The sequence below is a fragment of the Desmodus rotundus genome, chromosome 5, assembly GCF_022682495.2.
Source record: "Desmodus rotundus isolate HL8 chromosome 5, HLdesRot8A.1, whole genome shotgun sequence".
NCBI lineage: Eukaryota > Metazoa > Chordata > Mammalia > Chiroptera > Phyllostomidae > Desmodus > Desmodus rotundus.
Genome location: NC_071391.1, coordinates 107308948 through 107332065, shown reverse-complemented (window position 1 = coordinate 107332065; position 23118 = coordinate 107308948). Strand labels below are relative to the sequence as shown.

The window sequence follows — 23118 nt, the reverse complement described above, 5'->3', positions numbered from 1 at the left end:
AAATATTGTGGCTTGGTGAGCTAGGAGGTCAGCTCTACCATTATAGTGTAAAAGCAGTTATAGACAACATATAAATGAATGAGCGTGACCATGTTTCAATTAAAACTTTATTTATAGACACTAACATTTGAATTTCATATAATTTTCATGTGTCATGAAAAGCGACTCTTAGGGTTACCATTTAGAAATGTGAAAACCGTCCTTAGCCTGCAGAGCCTACAAACACTGAATATGGCTGAATCTGGCCCTGTTTGGCCAAGGGCTATAATTTCCTTGCCTTCGCTTGCTCTGGATTAGAGCTTTAGAGAGTTGATGGAAATGGAATTGTTGGGAGTGCCGAAAGGGCCAACTTTGTGTGGTATTAATGAGTCCATAGACTAAACCTGTTCTATACCTCAGTTTCCAGCAGCACCAGGTAGATTAGGATAGAAGTAATTGTTTCCAAGGGTGGGAACCAGGCTCCCCACCGTTCCAGAATCTGAGTGGGAATGGCAGTACTCTACATTGTCTCCTGCCTGCCCATTATGACTTTCCCAGCCTGGGCCCGGTCCCTGCATGTTCACCATACTAGTACCATGTTACACACAGTGAAACCAGTTATTTTCTGTTTCAATTTTAAGAGTATTTTTTTAATGATTCACTAAACATTAAATGCTAAAGTTACTTGTTTTTTTAAAAGATTTTATTTATTTTTAGAGAGAGTGGAGCTAGGGAGAAAGAGAGGGAGAGAAAATTCTACTGGTTGCCTCTTGCATACCCCCAACTGGGGACCTGGCCCTCAACCTAGGCATGTACCCTGACAGGGAATTGAACCTGTGACCTTTTGGTTCCTAGGCCAATGCTCAATCCACTGAGCCACACCAGCCAGGGCTACATACTTTCTTTTAAATACTTTAAAAATGTTAATCAGAGCTCAAAAACCATGTAATAGCTTTGCAGATTTTAATAAAACAGATCAAATTACTCAGTGCTTAGTAGATAAAATAAAGTTATGAATGTTCTTGCATGAGTTGGAACCTAATTGACTACCCAGAGTTAGGAATACATTAATTGCCTTAAATCATTCAGCCTTTTTTCAGTTGCTGTTATGAATTAGGCACATTAAGTACTAAGTACTTAGCACGTTAAGTACTAAGGAATGTGAAGATAAATAAATGAGACATAGCTCCTTACCCTAACTATAGCTTCTACGGCACAATGTTAAATGCCATCAAGGAGGGATAAACAAACTGATGACAATAATTACCAACTTTATTCTTAGTAATTCTGCCCAGTTTAAGAGGGAAGCTGTTGTGATTTCTAACACTTTTTTTCTTGAAGGTCTTAACTTTTTATGGGGTACTCTTAATTTTGAATAAAATTATTTGAGATTTCAAATAGAGTCCTTTTCTTTACCTAATTTATATTTTCCCTAGCTGTTTGAAGATTTTCATATGTAAAAATGACAGTGAATAAATGGACAGGTAATCATACTGTTTTGTTATTCTCGGAAGCATCTGAACTGTTTGTTTTCAACATTTAAAGTACATGAGTAGGCAGGCCATTAATCTAGTTTTTGAAAGTTGTACCATTTTTTGAAATTGTACCACTCTTCTGTTAGTGAATTAAATTTTCTTCTTTCTAAAAATTCTGTCTGACACTAAAAACACACATACAGACAATCCCAGAGTGAATTGCAACTATTTTCCTTTCAGGATTTGGGGATTACAACAACAAGATTGGTAATTAGCATGTGATTTTAATGTGGTGACTTTTGCCTTCCTGTAGCAAAATAAATTAACTCCTGCTGAAAAAGATCTTTACAGTGTCAAGCAGTTATTTTACTTTAACTGTGATCTGTTAAAAGATTGTGACATTCTTAGACTTTTTCATTTTCAATAAACGAATTACATTTATCTTGACTTTCAATAAAAGATAAGTATGTAAACATTTTAATTTCTGGGGTCTTTGATTTCATGATTTCTTACAAATTTGATTTTGAAGCCCGTTTTTCCCATGTTGATATTCATGTTTAAGTTAAAATAATAAACTTTAATCTTATTTATTAAAGATATTATTTATTTATTTTTATAGAGAGGGGAAGGGAAGGAGAAAGAGAAGGAAAGAAACACAGATGTGTGAGAGAAACAGCGATTGGCTGCTTCTCACAAGCCCCCAACCAGGGACCTGGCTGGCAACCCAGGCATGTGCCTTGGCCCGCAATCTAACCAGCAAAATTTTGGTTCATAGGCCGGTCCTCAACCCACTGAGCCACACCAGCCAGGGCAAAATTTACTCTTTTTAAAAATTTTTAAATTGGAAATTTAATTTTGAAGTAATTCCTTTCCTGGTTTTAGACTCTTGAGATGTATCAGCAGCAAACTTGTCTAAATATTGAAAACTTTTTACAGTAGAAACTTACGAAACTTGTGAAGTGACCAAACGAACCCCTTCATATTAGACTTACAGTGTTTGAAAAAAGAAATCCACGCATCTATGAATCAAAGTTTTCAAAACATCAGCTTTATAACATCTACTATATACATTTGCCGAGGTTTGGTGTTATTTTTTTTAAAAAGGTTTCAAAAGTTGTTTTTAGTGAAGGTTAAGGCATCCTTGGATTATCCTACAAATAGTGTTTTTTATTACATGGTAAATACTGCTTTTGGGTTATTGGCGTGAATATGGACTCAAAGGAAACATTTCCTGTAATTCATATTCATAAAAGTTGAGTGCTGTTCATAATTCAGATCTTTGTTTATAAAAGATTAATTTCATTGTTGTGCTAGGGGCCACAATGTTTTTTATTTCCTTAACATGATGAGGTATGGGGTTTTTTTCCTCACTCACTGAAGTCAGTAATTAAAGTTGAAGAAAGAACCCCTTAAGAGGTATAACGATCAGAGCATTTAAAAAATATGGTAATTTAAAAAATACTACCCATGTCCTGATTCATATGGAAAATAAAGGGATAAGGCAGACAGTTCTCTAAAGGAACATATTACCTATTACCTAGACTCTATAGTAAGGAAAGAAGTGGTGAAGAAAAGCAGGTGTTCTTGGGATGGTGAGGACAAGAGGCAGAGGAAAGTTGTTAGGCAGGGTGGACATGAAACTTGGAAGTGATCTGTAGCCACGGAGAGTCAGAAACAAACCAACTCTCATGCCTCATGAGACATCCTAGCAGCTGGGTACCAGAAGGTGAAAACTCGGCAGCCTGTGAAACTAACAAGATGATTGCCTGTTAAAAGCACCTTCCGTGGTGCCATCCCTACTGCCTGTCTCAGGGTCTCCCAGCGTATTTGCTAATTGTTTTTTGTTGTCTTTTTGAACAGTTACAGAGCAGAGTGCGGGTCCATCCAGTTCATGTACTTGTCAGTTTCTCTTCCATGGCCACTGTCCCAGCTAGCAGTCTGGCAGACTTTAGCCACTGTCCCAGCAAGGGATGTCTGGGAGAAAGTATGAATGGCTCCCGCGAGTCCAGCACTGCTGGTGGAAAAAGCCAACTGAAGTCACAAGAGTGGGTCAGTCTAGTCACCTTCAGCTAGGAAGGACAGACAGTGGGTAAAAGCCTCTTGATATTATGACTAATTCTGTTTGCACATTATCTTCTGCTGAATTGTGTGGGGGGGTTTCCTCTCTTGATAGTACTCAGTGCCAGTTTCGTGAACTTCAACTTTTTCCAGAGTAAGAGAATTTTCATTAGAAGAGTCACTTTAGAGTACTAACTTGATACATTGACTATTACAACAGTCACAGGCATATTCAACTATAATTCATTTTTTAATTTTGACTCTCTTGTATCATCCTTCTAAGACTGTCACCCTCCCCTCCCACAGAGCAAAGTTAAGGGTTCATCTGGTGGCACTCCTGCCTTATTCTCCAGGCATTTTTTTTTATGCTGTAACTGTTTACTTGTCTGTCTGCCTCCCCCACAAGCTACCTGAGGAGTAGGTATAGTGTTACACTTAACCTTTATACCCTACCACCTAGCATAGTTCTGACCTTTGGGAGGTCCACTGAATTTGTGGGTGATTGTTAGAGATGAGACTAGAAAATGCTTCTTATGTTTTATCTGGGGAAGCCGGTGAAGAGGGAGGGAGATTGTGGGAAAGAAGACTTGGCCGTATCGTAAAAGTAAGAGGAGATGAGTAAACTACGTGGAGCAAAGATAATGTAAGGGAGCTGGCTCCTGGAGGAATGGCCTGGGACTAGACTCAGGGTACTGTGTTGTTCTGTCTACTCCTGGCTCTGGTTTCAGATTAACCGGCGGTGGGTCCTGCATATTAATTGCACTATGTGTGTGAGTTTTCTAGTGCGTTCATTCATTCATTCATTCATTCAGTGAATATTTATGGACTACCTAGTTGAGTACCACTCACAGTCGTCTCCAGAGCTTGCCACCAGTTGCTGACCCTGCTGCAGGATGATAACATTCAGAGGGTTTGAAACACACGTTTGGGAATTAAACACTTTCCTGTTGCATGGGCCATGGCTCCTTTCCCGTGTGCTGGAATTAGTCCTTAAAGTTTATATTCTATGACAGGGTGATTAAATCATGTGAGTATTATAATCTTTTGGCAATATTTGCAACTTCCTCCTTTTTTAAAAGCTTGTTTTCATTTTAAGTTTCACAATTACTTCTAATTCTGCCCAGCATTACATTTCTTTCCTTAACAATATTGTCCTTAGACTATAGGAGTCTCAACACACATTGTCTGGGTATATGAAAATGTGCTCAGATGGGTTTTCCTCATAGGTTTGTATCTTTTCCATGCTTGGAGAGAAAAGAGCTCAAGGGATTAAATGTTTAATTTCTCTATTCAGTATCGTTTTTTGCAAAGTTGTGATGTTTATATAGCAACCGTTGGAGTACTAGACCCTACGTCTGTTATTCTTTTTCAGCCAGTATCAGTGTTCTCCTTTGGTGTCCTCTGTGGTTGTAGAGGTTAGGCCGTACAAACCAGTGAGCAGCTTTCGAACTTCGTAGTTCAGGACATTGAGGTAAAACAGGCATGGACTACAGGAATTGTTACAGACATGTCCCTTCTTTTCTGTAAGATTGAAATAACATGCTGGGAGCTGGGGGTGGTTGGATTCAGGGAACCAGGTAGTTTTTATAATTAGAGATCTTATGCTCAGTGTTATGAACACTGCTAGGGATTCTGATACATTTCATTGCAATTGGAAATGAATGTTAAGTGTGCAGTGTGTTTGTATGGCTGTAGATATGTTCGTGCGGAGTGGTTGCAGAGGCGGAGCTAATCTTCCCTTCCCTGGGAAGTGTGGCGATTACAACATCAAGTGGCAGTGAATGAGCACTTTACTTGTGTTGTTCCTACATTAGGCCAAGACCGAGGATCTTTACTCCGTGTCAGAAATACTATATATCTTCAAGATCATTCATTGCTTCGTAACATTTTCTACAAGCTTTTTAAAAATCACCCAAAGGAGGAGGAGATAGCAAATATATTTGCAGATATCACTTTCCAGTAGAAATCTAGTGCTAGCCAGATGTAATTTTAATTCTCTGGTAGCCACAGTAACTACTAAGTTACAATTAATTTTAATAATTTAACCCAGTATATCCAAAATAACATTTTTACATGTAATCAACATAAAATTTGTTAATGAGATATTTTTACATTCCTTTTCCTTACAAAGCCGTACAAATTTGAAATATATTTTATATTTAGCACATTTGAATTCACATGCTAGTTTTTCACCAAAAATACATTTTTTCTCCTTTCAGTTACAGCTGACATTCAATATTACATTAATTTCAGGTTATAGCATAGCAGTTAGACATTTATATAACTTAAGAAGCGATTCCCCAGGTAAATCTAGTACGCCCCGGCACCATAAATAGTTGTTAAAGTATTATTTACTATATTCCTTATGCTGTATTTTACATCCCTGTGACTATTTTGTAACTGCCAATTTGTACTACTTAATCCCGTCGTCATTTTTGCCCAGCCCCCAAACCACCACCACCCGCCCCCCAACCCCGGAAACCATCAGTTTGCTCTCTATATCTGTGAGTCTGTTTTGCTTGTTCATTTGTTTCGTTTTTTTACATTCCATATGTAAGTGAAATCATACAGTATTTTGTCTTTCTCTGTCTGACTTATTTCACTGAGCATAATAATACCCTAGAGGTCCGTCCATGTTGTTGCAAATGGTAAGATCATTTTTTATTGCCGAATAATATTTCATTGTATATATGCACCACATCTTGTTTTTTTAATCATCTCACCAAAAACACTTGATCTCAGCTGAAATCATCTTTAGACTTGTGCACTTGGGGTCTGCCAATTCATCGTTGACTGTATGCTGTCTCTCTTGTAGGTGCATTTTGTTGCAGTATTGCCATCTACTTAGTGGTCTGTGAACTTTGTGGATTTCTGCTTCTTGAATTTCTCTTTTAAGAGCTTAAATTTTACCTTATTTTTTCACCTGAAAATTATTTTTGAACCTACTTTAGTTATATATAACCATCATAACAGACACCCACTTTAGAAACAGCTACAAATGTACATAAATTCTAATCACTTTGTGAGCTGTTCAGATTGGAGGAGTACATAATGGCTTCAGGTAATTTTTTTTAAAGATTTTATTTACTTTTTAGAGAGAGAGGAAGGGAGGAAGAGAGACATGGATGTGTGATGTGTGGAGAGAAACACAAATCAGTTACCTCTCACATGCCCACAAGCTGGGACCTGGCCTGCAACCCACGCTTCACCAGGTACCTCCACCAGGAACCGAACTAGCTACCTGCCGGTTTGCTGGCCAGCGCTCAATTCACGGAGCCACACCACCAGGGCCAGGGTAATTTGAATGTGAGTTGGGGGGTTATTTTAAAGTCCCATGCATTTATAAATGTAGAACGTGTAAAAATTGTTGTAAGTTTTATTATGGTGAATTTAGAGGATAGGTGTGGGTTTTTTCTGGTAGTGGTAGACTTATCATCATTTTGGTAATTCGTTACAGGTGTATTTCTTTCTTTTATGTATTTTTTTCCTTTTTCAGCTAAGGTAGCATAAGAAATGTATTGTATACATGTTGCATTCAGCCACAACTGAGAATAGAACTAGTCCAGAGTCACAGGTCCAGGGCAGAGGACCAAAAGAGACTGTTTTTATACGAGCAAGGTAGTTGTTGGTGGTGATAAGATAGTTGTGGATGTTCTAGAAGCATTGTGAAGTTCTAGACAGCAAGCATGCCGTCCCGCAGTTGGTCCAGCACCCTTGGCCTCTGGCTTTCCTTATTTTTGCTCCTGTGGCATCTACTGGTGCACAAGCTAGCAGTTTATTTGGACCTCTGCCTCACCTTTCTTTTGTTTGTGCATTCATTTCTTCCTCCACTTGGCTTTCAAGACACAGAGGTTTCTAAGAAAATGGTGCTAAGGCCGAGAAAGTTGGAGGTGTATTTAATTGTAATGAGATTGGATCTCTAGTATCCATCTAGAAAACACTCTTGGCATCTAACAATAGAAAGCCAGGTGGTTATGGTTCTTGAAGTAATTTTGAGGAAATTGATTATGGAGCTAATACTCAGCGTACTATTAGAGCTAGCCACCCACTGGTGATTTCTCTCTTTGACCTGTTTGGTTTATTGTGTTAGCCAGTTAAACCAGATTTGCGAGTGAAAATGGAGTGTTTGAAAGACAGGCTGTTAAAAATTAAAGACCTCGTGGTTTTTTGCCCTCATTTTTACTGAAGCAGTGGTTCTGCTTCAGGCTGTTGTATGGTTCTGCTCTTTTTCAGACCCCTGCAGCCTGATCGCTGGAACCTCAGGAATTTGTGGCTCTTTTATTTTTTTAATAGTATAAAAATGTTAGTACTGCAGTGTTCGGGTGCTCTCCACCCCGTGGCTCTCAAAGTATAGTTCAGTACCAGCAGTATCAGCATCACTTGGGCACTTGCTAGAAAGACAGATTCTCGGACATACCCTAGACCTACTGAATTGGAACTTCTGGGAGTGGAGCCCAGCAATCTTGCGTTTTAACAAGCTCCTACTAGGTCCCAGTTGTGACCAGAAGCATTTATGTGTGAGATGGTCACTGCTGTTGACAGTAGCACACAATGATTGTTGTAACATCTTTCACAGTGTGATACTAACCGAATGGAAACGGAGCTGCTGACCTTGGCCTCATTCTTCTTGAACACCATGTTATTTGTATCTGTGGAGGTGGAAGAAGAATGTGCCTCCCAACTCCAGACTAATACTATTTATTTACATGATACATATTTATCAAAAGTGTACTTGAGGCTGGAGAGGATTCCTGTCCCTGTGACACTTATGTTTTATTTTATTTTATTTTATTTTTTTATTTAAAAAATTTTTTTAAAGATTTTATTTATATTTAGAGAGAAGGGAAGGGAAGGAGAGAGGGAGAGAAATATCAATGTGTGGTTGCCTCTTGTGTGCCCCCCACTGGGGCATGTGCTCTGACTGGGAATCAAACCGGCAACCATTCGGTTTGCAGCCTGCACTCAGTCCACTGAGCCACACCAGCCAGGGCCCTGTGACACTCATATTTTATTAGAAGGATATAGCACCAGTGTATGGCCTGTGGGCCAAACCCAGCCAGCTGCTTGTTTTGTGTGTGTGTGTGTGTGTGTGTGTTTTAAAGATCTTAGTCATGTATTTATGTGTTTATGTATGTATTTATATTTATTTTTAGAGAGGGGGAGGGAGGAAGAGAAGGAGAGAAACATCAATGTGTGGTTGCCTCTCGCACGCCCCTTACTGGGTGGGGACCTGGCCTGCAACCCAGGCATGTGCCTTGACTGGGAATCGAACATGCAATCCTTTGATTTTCAGGCCAGCACTCAGTCCACTGAGCCACAGCAGCTAGGGCAGCTACCTGTTTTTGTAAATAAAGTTTTATTGCAGCAGAGTCACATCTGCTCATTTATATATTGTCTAAGTTGCTTTTGTGTGCTACATTAGCAGAGTTGAGTACTTGTGACAGAAAGCTGAAAATATTTAATACCTAGCTCTTCACAGAAAAATTTTGTGGATCCCTGGGATAGACCATAAAAGAATAAATATACAAGAGCGTATTAGGAGGTGACTAGTGTTACGAAAAACCATACAGCAAGTTAAGGGTCTAGAGAGTTGGGGGCCTACTGTAGATGCAGTGGCCAGGGAGGCCCCTTTTGAAAATGGGACATTGGAAGGGAAGGGTATTTAAAGGAGGAAGGATCTGGCTGAGTGTACACCACGTGCGGAGGCCCTGAAACTTGGAATGTTCTGGGAATAGCAACAAGGCCACTGAGGCTGGAGGGAGGTGACCAAGGGTGAAAGGGGTAGGAAATGAGGTTGGCATAGCCGGGGCCAGATCCTGCACCCCTCTGTATTGTAGGCTGCAGTGAGGACTGTGTTTAAGTGTGCGTGCTTTGAGAGAATTTTAAAAGTCCTTCTGTAGAGGTATTTTGCTAAACAAATGGCATAGGCTGGAAACTAAATACATAGTATTGTAGCATATTCCACCATCTCTAAGAAACATTTCTTTCCACAGTTTCCCCTTACACTCATTACTCTCTTAAGCTTTGTCTCCCTCAGCCGCTGTGAACTGTCTATATTTTATTTAGCTGAATTTTCTCGGAGCATGTGCAGTTTGATGGAGAGTAAATGACTTCCTGGTTTGAATGTAAAACCCTGGAGCCTAGAAATTGGGTCATCTACATTAGCATCTTTCAAACTTTAAAAAACATACGACACATCAGTAAAAAATTATTTGATATTAGCCAATAGTTACATACATATGCAATGAAATAAGAGTTTTATAAAACAGTACTCATCTTTACTATGAGAGATGCATTCTATTTTCTTAGAAACAGAAACACTAGTTGTGACGTTCCGGGATGATTTCCCATTCTGGTCATGGATTGCGCCTGGCTGTTGGAAAGGTACTGGCCTAGGCTGTAGAATCCACAACTTTGAGTCTTTATGTACAAGGTATTGTGATAGGTACTGTGAGAAAAGTAGACAGCTCTAATAATTTTTCCTCCTAGAAGGGCATATGGGCAGGTCTAACCATAAAATAAACTAGCTATAGTATGACTGGGGCAGTAAATGTCAAATCAGTAACTACAAGTTCCATAGTGTTGGCAAGTGGAATGCAGTGGTTTTTGGGTGTCAGAGAAGGCATTTCAAAAAAGGTGTCATTTAAATTCAAGACTTGAAGAAATTCTGTACTTTTATAACAAGAGTGGGGGACGGGCATGTACCAAGGAGACAATGGTAGGAGATACAGGGCAGAGCTGAGAAAACGTGAGGTGTGTTGGAGTGAGGTGGATAGGACAACACTGAGGAGACCAGAGTTTCTGGAACAGGAGACTCCTATGTATTCGTGGTGGGATTGAGGTATTAGAAGGATTGATGGACTGACTGACTAACCTATGATTCTAAGGGGAAAGTGGAAAAGGGACCCTTTGTTCTGACTTGTAGTGCAGTGCTAGAAGCCGGTTTTTCCTTCTGTAAAAGGGTGCTAATGCCTGTTTCACCTGTGTGACAGTGAAATGTCAGTGCTTGTAAGAATGTTTTCTAAGTTACGCACTGCATAAATGTAAGGTGATAGTATTCTTAACATGGGAGATACAGTTAGAAAGGAGGATTGGAGCAAAGTAGATAGGAGTTTTGATTACCACACTAAAGTCAATTTTTGCTTTTTCCATACAGAATTTGGGGTAGAAGAGAGAGGGTAGTGCACCACAAGTTTTAAGCTGAAAAGGCTATGATGAAAAATGGCACGTTTTAGGGAAGTTAGTGTCATAGAGTGTGTGGGAGAGGTTAGTGCCTGTGGCAGGGAAACCAGTTAGAAGCTTTTTTGGTGAAATAAACTTGAAGATAAAAGGACCCGAATTACTAAATGGCAGTAGGAACAAAAAAAGGAAAAAGATGAATCGAGGTCTCAATGTGAGAGAGCAAGGACTAACGTATAATTTCAGGACGAACTAGCCAGAGTGCTAGAACAACAGGCTCTTCTAGTAAATAGGGAAGATAGGACCGGAGAGATGGGGAAAGTAATTTTTAGCTTTTAAGATTTTGACTAAGGTGAAGGCCATTGGGTAGAAATCAGGAATTGCGAAATGCTAACTGGGACTCAGCGGGGAGAGAGAGATCTTGGCTAGTGATAAGAATTTTATAGTCCCCTACACTGAAGCCTGCGATTGCTAGATCTCTAAGGAAGAAAGCATGGGAGAAGGGAGGATCATCAGGTTGCTAAGAGGAGAACCATGATTATGATGTGACTGGGAAGCCACAAAGACCCTAACAGCACTTGCCATGCAGGCATTGACTTACTGCTTTATTTTTTTTTTTTTTTTTTTTTTTTTGACTTACTGCTTTAGATGTAGGCTTCTTCGAATAGGGATGGAAGGTAGACAGAAAGGTGGGAAACTGGGAAACTAATATTAACCAAGCTTTTGCTATATTAATAGTAACATTTGTTGACTGCTTACTGTCTTCCAGGCATGGTACGAACTCATTTGATTCTCACGACAGCCTTTTCAGATACGTATTATTATCCTAGCCTTGTAGATGAGGAAATTGACGCACTGGGAAGTTCAGTACCTTGCCCAGTGTCTCAGTCTGTGATACAGCTGGAATTCAAACCCAGGCCTGGGCTCTCAACATGAAGCTGTACTCTGCACCAGGCACTTTGTAGACTGGTTCCTACAGCAGGGACCTCAGTTAAAAGGCTTAGTAAAATTTCAGACAACCCAGCAAGATTTGTTAACCCATTTTATACATGAAGGAACTGAGTCTCAGAGGTTAGGTCATTTGTCCTTGGTCACAAAGATAGTAAGTGGTAAAGCCAGGATTCGATCAGATTCTGTCCGAAACCAAAGCCCGTATTCATGTGTATCTCATGCAGAGGTCAGCACACGTTTTCTGTGCAGAGCTGCACAGCAACCGTGGCTTCGTGCGCCACGCAGTCTCGATGGCAGCGACTCCACTCGGCCGTGGGGGGGGCACGAGAGCAGCCACGAGGCTAAGCGTGCACAGGGAGCCTGGCTATGGCTGGATGCATCTTTGTTTATGGATGCTGAAGGTTGAATTATATACAGTTTCCAGGCATCACTGAATATGACTCTTTAAAATTTTCTAAACATTTAAAAATGTGAAAAGTATTCTTAGCTAGCAGGCTATTCAAAAGCAGGTGATAGGCCATGGTTTGCTGATCTCTGCTTTAATCCATTCACTTAATAAGTATGTATTGAATACCTTCTCTATGTGGAGACTTTGAGTTGGAGACTGGGGACAAAACCCTCTACGATGAGACAGGGAATTGAAGTAAGAACTATAGTAAATTTACATTTACAAGGTCCGGTGAAAGAATAGATAGGGGAGGCTTCTCAGTTTCATGGATGAATTCATGAAGGCCTCCCAACAGAAGTCGTGCATTTGAGCTGGGACTTGATAGATTGCCAGGTAGCTGGTGTAGGGAAGGGTATCCCATGGGGAGACATTAGCAAAAAGAGTGTCCTTTGAGGGGAGATCATGAGAAATTTGGCATTACTGGAGCAAAAAGAGGAGTTAATGCCAGGAGAAAAACCTTGTCGAGATAGTACAGTGATGGGGATTAGTTTGGGGGAAATTTTAAGCCAGGAATTGGATTTTTGTGTCCTAGAAAGATATACTCTGAAAGATGGATTTATGGGGGGCGGAGGGAGGGGACCACAAGGTAGGTGACCACAGGATAAGAAAATTGCTTTAGTGGGTGCAAATAGGAGACCTATTTAGTGATTTGATTAAACAGAGGGATTGAGAAAGAAGGAAATGTCTAGGGAAATTTGGGGTTTTGGCTTGATTGCTTGGTCAGTGCCATTCATCAGGATGTTTATTAGAGCAGAGAACCATGCTTTGAGGGGGAGCGTGGGAAAGAGGGAAAAGAGAAGTGACTTTCCATCTTTCCCAGGTTGGGTTTGAGGTTCCTGTGGGCCATCCAGGTAGAGCTGTCCAGTGGCAGTTGAACATGTTGGTCTAGAATTCAGGAGGAAGAGGACTGGGCTAAGATAAATCTACAGTAGTAGAGTTGATTGCTTCGTGATGGTGAGAACATTTATTGAGAAGAGGAGATTGGTCATTAAGCATTTGAGAACACCTGACATTTAAGGAGCAGGAGACTGACTGAATGCAGATAGCCTGGCGAGTAGAAGGAGAACCAGGAGAGAATACTGGCATTGAAACTTAGGAAGGTGATTTGCCGAAAGGAGGACATGGTCAGTTTTGCTGCAGAAAGGTCAGGAAGATATGGAATGAAGTGTGCATTGACTGGGCTATTGGAATAAGGAAGGTTGTGAGACTTAATGAGCGCTTTCAAAGGAGTGGTCTAGAGCCCAGATTGCAGTTTATTAAATCCTGAATGAACTTGAGAGACAGGAAACGCTACCTAAAGATTTAGCTGAGAAGGGAAGGAGATATCCACAGCTAAGGAATCTCTAGCACTTAGTGCAGGGTTTGCAGATACTAGAGACCGGGAAAATTCGTTCATTCAATAAACACTGTGCCAGGCACTGTTGCTGAAACTGGGGATGGACTAATGAAAAAGAGTAAGAGGGAATTCTTATTGTGGAGCTTAGATTTTAATGGGGGTCGGGGCGGGGCACAGAAAAGAAATATAATATAATTTTGGTTAGTGATAATATTCTGAAGAAAATAAAACAGGGAATAAGGACTGAATGATAGAAGACGAATGAGTGGTATCTGTGGTAATTTTTAAGAGAGCGGTCAGGAAGACCTTGCAAAGGAGGTGACCCCTCAAGCAGAGACTTCAAGTATAAAAGGCCTGGGGTGAGAATAAAGTAGGTTGTTTGAGGAGTAGGGCGATTGGAGCTGATGAGGCAAAGAGGAGAAATAGAGAGGACGAAGTAGGGAAAGACTGAGTCCAGATTAAATGGGGCGATAGAGGCCGTGGTGAGGCACTGTTAGTTCTCTGAGTGCAGAGCTAACGGGACTTGATGGTTTAGTGCAGGTGAAAGCAGGTGGGTGAGAAGAGGACCATTTACTGAGATGGGGAAGGCAGGAGGAGGGGCAGAGCATTTGGAAGGTGGAGGTCAAGATGTTGCAGACATAAGAGGTTGGAGATGTCTGTTAGGTGTTCAAGTGGAGACGTATAAGCCATTTGGGTGAATAAACTGGAGTTCAGTCCAGGAGGGCTCACTGTGGGAATTAGGCTATTTTGTCAGCTGGATAATGAGTTAGTTTTTTTTTAGTTCTTTTCTCTCCAATAAAATCCAGAGGAAGGTAGAATAATAGGTCTTTAGGTCCAGAAGGAAATCAACTTCTTTCTTTTTTTCCAAATAAAATTGCAGTCTAGAAGGGCTGCTGAGTCATGTCATTTGAGATCAGTGTCAAGACTAGAATTCAGATCCCATGGCTTTTACTCCAGCCTGTTTTCTCCTGAACATGCCCCTGGGATGAAATGACCCCACACTGCAGGCTCAAGTTTTTTCTGAGGTGCTGAACAGTTGGTTTTGGGAATGGGACTTTGGAGCCAGACTACCTGACTTCAAACCCAGCTTGCTCACTCACTAACTATAACCTCTTGCAAATTGTTTATCTCTTGTGCATCGTTTCACGAAATGGGCATAATGCTTGGTAACCTCAGGGTGGTTGTATGTGATAGTTATTATAGAAAACCTTTAGAATAATGCCTGGCATACAGTTTGAGCCAGCTCAATTATTCTCATCTTGGATATAGAGAGCAGCTGTTTACCATGCTCCTAAATTCTTTGCATATAATGTGAGTGCTAACAATCCTTATTTAAGATACGGTCCTTGCCCCCAAGGAGTTCGCATTCTAATAGGGAAGGAAATTAAAAATACAGGAGATACTGAAAGGCTTCCATACTTAAAACGATAGGACACTGAAAGCTATGAATCGTCCCTTCCTTCTCTGACATTTCATGAATGGAACGTTCAGATGATGGCAAGGGCGCTGAGAAGGGTTTGTAGGGAAGGGACTTGCTGGGTAGAGTAGAAGTAGACGGGCATTCCAGACCAGTGGGGTGGGCAGAAAGCAGTAGGTAGTAAGGTGGCCAAGCCAGGAAAACACAAGGTGGAATTTGAGAACAGTGGGAAGAACAGTTTTACTAAGGACAAAAGGCCCATTCAAGATAATAGTGGTTAGGATCCATGGGGGGTACACCGACACCAAGCACACCAAACTTACTTTTTGATAGGGCTCCTAAATTGGCAAATCAAAGTGGTGTTATAAACAGTACCTTTCCTTAGTTGGGGTGTATCAGACAGACTGTTAATGTCCTCATGGGAAGGACAAATGCATGGGTGATGATACAAGGAAAACTCAGCACTGAGTGGGTAGCTCAGAGAGAGTGTTGACCCACAGGTTAGTTGTAACCTGAAGTAAACAGAGGCCTAAGCAGATGATTCTATAACTCTTCTGTTCTAAGATTTTTTTTTCTAAGATTCTAAAAATTATTTTAGAGAGAGGGGAAATGGGGAGGAAGAAAGGACAGAAACATAGATCGGTTTGCCTCTCACTCACCCCCAAGTGGGGACCTGGCCCGCAACCCAGGCATGTGCTCCGACCAGGAATGGAACCAGCCACTTTTTGGTTTGCAGGCTGAAGCTCAGCCCATTGAACTGCACCAGCCAGGGCTATTCTAAGATATTTTTAAAAATTGAGATTAACACAGTTACTAGTATTCTCCCCATTCTTTTGCCCATTTTCAACACATCAGTATTTTGCCATTTCTTTTTTTTTTTTTTTTTTTTTAAGATTTTATTTATTTATTTAGAGAGAGCGGAAGGGAAGGAGAGAGGGAGAGAAATGTCGATGTGTGGTTGCCCCTCATGTGTCCCCAACTGGGGACCTGGCCCACAACCCAGGCATGTGCCCTACTGGGCATCGAACCAGCAACCCCTCAGTTCGCAGGCCTGCTCTCAACCCACTGAGCCACACCAGCTAGGGCATTATTTTGCCATTTCTATATCAATCTTATGACCCCTTCCATTTTGTGGTTTGAATATTTTAAAGCAAATTCCAGACTTGCGTATCGTTTTGCCCACAAATATTTCAGTGTTTAGTTGATGAAAATGCATGTATGTGTTTGCCTAGGAAGCCACAGTATCATTATCACACTTTACAAACAACATTAATTTTTATTGTTACACTAATGCCTAGTTCATGTTCAGTTTCCTAATTGTTTCAAGAATGTCTTACTAAAGTTAGGTGGTTAAAATCAGGTTCCAGCAAGGTCCACCTATTACATTTGGTTGGTATGTCCTTTAAAATCTCTTAATTTATAACAGCCCTCCCCCTTTTAAAATTAAGTTTACTTGTTGAACATTTCTTTGACAGTATTTCCTACATTCTGGCTTAAAGTTTTATGATGTCATTTTATTATTTTTTATAAATATTTTATTCATTATGCTATTACATTTTTTTTCCTCCCCTTTACTCCCCTCTGCTCTGCACCTCCCTCCACCAGCATTACCGCCCCCCACCCCCCTTAGTTCGTGTCTGTGGTTCGTACACATAACTTCTTTGGCTTCTCCATTTCCTATACTGTTCTTAACCTCCCCCTGTCTATTTTGTACTTAACATTTACGCTTCTTACTCCCTGTACCTTTTCCCCCATTCTCATGCCTCCCTCTCCTCACTGATAACCCTCCATGTGATCTCCATTTCTGTGGTTCTGTTCCTATTCTAGTTGTTTGCTTAGTTTGTTTTTGTTTTTTTATATTCAGTTGTCAATAGCTGTGAGTTTATTGTCATTTTACTGTTCATAGATTTTGATCTTCCTCAATTTCTTAGATAAGTCCCTTTAATATTTCATATAACAAGGGCTTGGTGATGATGAACTCCTTTAACTTGACCTTATCTAGGAGGCACTTTATCTGCCCTTCCATTCTAAACGATAGCTTTGCTGGATAGAGTAATCTGGGATGTAGGTCCTTGCCTTTCATGACTTTGAAATACTTCTTTCCAGCCCCTTCTTGTCTGTAAGGTTTCTTTTGAGAAACCAGCTGATAGTCTTAGGGAACTCCTTTGTAGGTAACTTTGTAGGTGTCCTCTTGCTGCTTTTAAGATTCTCTCCTTATATTTCATCCTGGGTAATGTAATTATGATTTGCCTTGGTGTGTGCTTCCTTGGGTCCAACTTCTTTGGGACTCTCTGAGCTTCTTAGACTTCCTTCCTAGAAGTCTATTTCCTTTGCCAGATTGGGGAAGTTCTCCTTCACTATGTTTTCAAATAAATTTTCAATTTCTTGCTCTTCCTCTTCTCCTTCGGGTACCCCTATGATTCAGATGTTGAAATATTTAAAGTTGTCCCAGTGGTTCCTAAGCCTCTCCTCATTTTTTTTGAATTCTTGTTTCTTTATGCTGTTCTAATTGCATGTTTATTACTTCCTTCTGCTCCAGATTGTTGATTTGAGTCCCGGTTTCCTTCCTTTCACCATTGGTTTCCTGTATATTTTTCTTTATTTCTTTGCATAGCCTTCACTTTTTCCTCTGTTTGTGACCATACTCAACCATTTCTGTGAGCATCTGGATATCAGTGTTTTGAACTCTACATCTGATAGGTTGGCTCTCTCCTCCTCACTTAGTTTTGTTTATGGAACTTTGATCTGTTCTTTCATTTGGGCCATTTTTCTTTTCTTTTTTTTTTCTTTTTTTTTTTTTTTTTTTGTCTCCTTGCACCTGTTATGTCCTAAAGGGCAGAGCCTTAGGTATTCGCCAGGGTGGGGGAAGTTGTGGTGCTCCATGTGGGAGAGGGGTCTAAGAGGGAACAGTGCCACTTCCTCAGCTGACGGCCGGCTTTCAGTCACTTCCCCCGCTACCCACAAACAAATTGGGCCCTTCTGGTGCTGATTCCCGGGTGGGTACATTTGTCTACGTTCTAGGACCCTGTTGGTCTCTCCAATGAATGTTCCTGTGAAGCTAGGAGTGACTCCTGTCAGCCACAACCCCCACAGATTTTTCTAGCCTGAGGTTTTGAGGCTTGCTTTTCCTGCACTGGAACCCTGGGTTGCATGGTCTGTCTCACTTCCCAGTTGTTCCTCCCGATTTATTGGCACACAAATGTGGGACCGCCTGGTTTGCCTGCCACTGCCTTGCTCTCCTGGCCTGCTACCCGCCTTGCCGTGCATCCTCTCCGCCCCTGCTGCCCGTCTCCACCCCTCCTGCCAGTCTGGATGAATGTTTCTTCTTTAACTCCTTGGTTAAAGGACTTCCATACAGTTTTATTTTCTGGCAGCTCTAGTTATTTTTTGTTCTTAAATTTGTTGTTGTCCTGTTTTGGGTTTTGCGAGGAAGCACAGTGTATCTACCTACACCTCCATCTTGGTCAGAAGTTCTGATGTCATTTCAATATATCCTTTCATTCCCCATATTTCTTTTCAGTGGTATTCAGATGTTTGTTTTGGTAAGAATTTTGATAATACTTATTTACTATATCATATTGAGAGGCCTCTAATGCGTGGTTGTCTCAGGGGATTCAAATGTCAGCTTGTCCCTCCCTTGGTGGTCACTGATTGTAGCTGCCTACATCTGTTGTTTCATAGTGGTTGCAAGATGTTGATTTTCCAACTGTTACCATTTTTCCTATGTTTATTCATTGGAATTTTATTTTGTAAAGAACTCATATACTTTAACAAAATCACTATAATATTCTAACATAAAGGAAAAGGAAACAAAAATAAAATGTATAATAAAATAATATGCCTTTAGATGTAAATGATCAGGCATAATTATTACATTAGAAGAAATAATGAAGTTAGATACTTGTGCCTATATACAGAATCATTATGAATTTCAGTGAGAGCTTGAAGTGCAGATCCATAACAGACATGTTTTGTGGGGCATTCAGATACCTTAAGCATTGCGGCCTTCGATGCTGTTTCTTTTTGAACAACTCATGGTGTCAAGTTTTAAATATTTTACCCAGACAGTTGTATTACTCTCTGGATAAATTGTTTAAATTGTGATTTCAGTGTGCATTCACATGGAAAACTACCTATATGTAAATCAAATAATTAGAGACAGGCTTTTCTGTTGGGACATTGAGAAGTCATGGGAAAGGTGGGACACTTCTTCATTGTGTAATATTGTCAATCACACTGCAAATTTCTAGAATCCCTGGCTTTGACCTTCAAATGCCATGGTGACACCCAGTCATGGTGACAACCACATTTTCCAAACACCCTCTCAGGAGTAATATCACCCTTTACAAGTTGAATGCATATATTAAGACAGGAAATCAAATAATCAGTATAAATAAACATTTAAAAATAGGAGCTAAGACATCTCTTTTTGCTAATATTACTTTATATTTAGAAAACGTAAGAGACTCTAAAAGTTAAATTCATGAGATAATTTATAAATGTCTACCTAAGAGTGAGATTTGCTGGGTCATAAGTGTGTAGCTTCATTTTCATTTGAATTTTTTTCTCACACTCACTTTTTTTCCTCATAGAATTGTATGTTTCTTCCTGATTATTTCCTTTCTTAGCCTTTTTTAATATTGTAGAACTTTTTTCCCCAGTCACATATGCCTTGTAATGGTATCTTGGCTTCTCCAAAAGATTTTGTTTTGTTTCTAAAGATTTTTATTTTATCTTTTATAATTTTTTTAAAGGTTTTATTTATTTATTTTTAGAGAGGGGCGAAGGGACAGAGAAAGACAGGTAAACATCAGTGTGTGGTTGCCCCTTGAGCGCCCCCGACTGGGGACCTGGCCTGCAACCCAGGCATGTGTCCTGAGGGCGAATCAACCGGTGACCATTTTGGTTCACAGGTCAGCACTCAATCCACTGAGCCCCACCAGCCAGGGCTGATTTTATTTATTTTTAGAGGGAGGAAGAGAAGGGAAAGAGAAGGTGAGAAACATTGATGTGAGAGAGAAACATTGATAGGTTACCTCTCAAGCACACCCCAGTGTGGGACCAAACCGCAACCCAGGCACGGGCCCTTACCAACGACCTTTTGGTTTGGGGTTTGCAGGACAGTCCCCAGCCCACTGAGCCACACCAGTCAGGGCCACAGCATATATTTTAAACTCATATAGGATGGGCTCTGGTGCAGCAGCTCAGTTGGTTGGAGCATCATCTTTGTATACTCCAAGGTTGCAGGTTTGATCCTGACAGGACACATACAGGAGTCAGCCAAAGAATGCATAAATACGTGGAACAACAAATCGATGTTTCTCTCTCTCTCCCTCTCCTCTTAAATCAATAAAATAGATATATATGATGACCTTGATGTGAATTTGTTTTTGGTGTCAATAAAATTTAGAAAGAACCTTCTTTCATAAGCCCTTACTAAATACTGTTTGGAAATAAATACATTCAGAGGAGTCTCCTTTTCGAAAGTTATAGCTATAAAAGCAGTCTCATACAGGTATGCTGTACTGAGAATTCAGCTGCTACAAACAGCTTTGTCAGGATTTTGTGAAAGGCTCAACAGTCTTTTTTTGTAAAGTTCTAAATGAAGCAAAACAATTGTTTCTTAACGTATGGGATGAAGACATACCTGGAAAGTAAGTCTTCTCTAAAGCTGCAAAATATATTTTATGTTTATGGGAAAATGCAGTTTGGTGGTATACCTAAACAATTAAAAAACTTTTTTTTTTTTTGCATTTCCTAATTGAATGTCTGGTGGGAACTTTAGAATGTCTTGTGATACTGGACAGTTCTTTCTTGCATTTCCAGATGCCTAGCAACTTTGGCACCTCTCCTCAGTCAATGGCAGTAGAGCCCCCAGTCATTGTGAGACCCCCCCCACCAAAAAGTACCCCGGGCAGAATTCTCCCCCCAAAGAAGACTCCCTGGCACCTCCTGGGAGAACCATCATAACTAAACTAATTTAATTGGATCATGACCTATAGTTTGAAAAGGCTTTGGGGGGGGGGTTCCTTCAAAACTGATAGAAGAATCAGTTGCAACACTATTGCAAATATAGGGTTGTTACTTCCCTAGTGTTGATGAATCTGCTTGGGTTAGCTTTGTACTTTACATTCAGACTCCAAGATTAGTGGCCTTACCCAATTCATTTATCCTCCCACTTAGATGGCACCAGTGTCACATGAAATGTGCAGAAATCCTTTCAAAGGCATGCTTCAATCTGTCAGAACTCTGAATACAACCCGTGCATTGGTAGAGCACCCACTATACTATCTGAGAGCCATTTGTTGAACCATCTGACTCCTTGTTTCTTTTAGATTCACAGAAAAGTTGCAGAGATTGTGTGGAGACTTCCCATATTACCCCCTCACCCAATTTCCCTTAACGTCACCATATCATCTGAGCACATGTCAAAACTAAGAAACCAACATTGGTATATCATTACTCATTAAACTGTGGACTTGTTTGGATTTCACCAGTTCTTCCACTAATATCCCTTGTCTGTTGCAGGATCTACTTAAGGATACCACATTGCATTTAGTGCCTCTCGGTTTTGGCCTCAGTAGCTGCCCAGAGAGCAAACAAGTGCGCTACTTTGGGCTAGCTGTTTGAAGCTGTGACAATCCCTCTGCATTGCCCACTCTTCATCTCTTCTGCTAAATAGCCCATTTGCCTTAGTTTCTAGATCTTTTTCCATTCTGTCAATATAGGGTTTTTTTTTCTCATTTTAAAATACGACAGCCAAAACTGAATGCAGTTCTTCACATATGGTCTGACAGGTGTGAAATGTTGTGGCAATATTACACTTGTGTATTTTGTGTCTGTTAATGTACACTGAGTTTATTTGCTTATTTTCTGGCTTAAGCATCTGCATCCCATCTTGGGCTAATAATGAAGCTGAAGTTCTACTTAGTTTGAAGCTTAGTTCTATTTGAAGTTCACTCTCCCAGAATTTTTTGTCACATGAATTGTTGTTTAACCCAAATACAAGAGTTTATGTGAATCCCTTTAAAAATTTGTCGTTTGTTTTGACACTTGTTCGCCTCCTTGAATTCCTATTCTGTTTCCAATGGTTTAACTATGTCTTTTACGCAGAGCTTATAGATTGTTTTTGTCATTTTCTGAGTCACTAATAAACACTGCATAGAATAGAGTCAAGTACAGGACCTTACGGGTGGGGAAGATAAGTGAGCAAGAGAAAAGATGTACCAAGTATGTAACTATTTGAGGAAGCTAACCAGGGTTAGCATAGGGTGAAGGCCTGGATTCAGTATCACCTATATATACCAGCTGCCTCTAGTGCCTAAACTAAAATTCTCACAGAGTGAGAGCAGTTGAATTTTGGAGGAGGACTGGTAGGTGAGGAAGGTCAGTCTTACCCATGAATGGGTTAAATCTTACCCCTGAGAGGTAAGATTATCTTACCTTCCATTTTACTGGTCAGACCTGAACCTTCTACCTTAAGATTTTCATGAGACTGTAAGTTAGGAATGCCTTTGAAAATCTTGGAGGACTTCAGGCATATTTCTGTGACCAAGGATGCATTTGAATGACATACTTCCTCTTCAGTAGATGCCTATTCATATGTCATTTCTCACTTTTTTCCGTTGATCTTTTTCTTAATTTTTTAAAAGGTTTTATTTTATTTTTTTTAGAGAGAGGAGAAGGGAGGGAGAAAGAGAGGGAGAGAAACATCAATGTGTGGTTGCCTTTCATGTGTACCCAGATGGGGACCTGGCTTGCAACCCAGGCAAGTGCCCTGATGAGGAATCAAACCAGCAACCCTTCGGCTTGCAGGCCGGCACTTAATCCACTGAGCCACACCAGTCAGGGCTTTCTTAAGAGCCCATTGTTCATTTTATTTGTTGCAGATATTTCTCCCATCTGTTGTCATTTGACTTTGTGTTTATGGAATCTTTTGCCAATTTAAAGTTTTTTTATTTATGTTTATTGATTTTAGAGAGAGAGGAAGGGATAGAGAGAAGTAGACACACACATCAGTGAAAGAGAGAAATATCAATTGGTTGCTTTCCATATGTGCCCTGACTTGGGGCACCCTCAACCTAGGTATGTGCCCTGACCGGAATCGAACCTGCAACCCTTCTGTGCACAGGACGATACTCCAGCCAAATGAGCCACACCAGCCAGGGCTAAAGTTTTACATTTATACGTACATCCCATTGTATTCCTCTCCCCTCCTTCCATTTATGGTTTCAGGTTCTCTGTATTGCGTAGAAACTCCTTACCCACTAAGAGG

General features: G+C 40.4%; 1 protein-coding gene across 2 annotated transcripts in view; it reads left to right on the top strand.

The window, feature by feature from the left end:
* The window catches only part of KCMF1 (potassium channel modulatory factor 1), a 75882-nt gene that overhangs the window by 3155 nt on the left and 49609 nt on the right, over positions 1-23118 (top strand). The window contains exon 1 of one of the 2 annotated variants that reach the window (XM_024558450.4): positions 6698-6818. The exons of the other annotated variant lie outside the window; for it this stretch is intronic. The gene's annotated coding sequence lies outside the window, so the exon portion shown is untranslated. Of the gene's footprint in view, positions 1-6697; positions 6819-23118 lie in introns of those variants that run through there. 2 annotated transcript variants of the gene reach the window in all.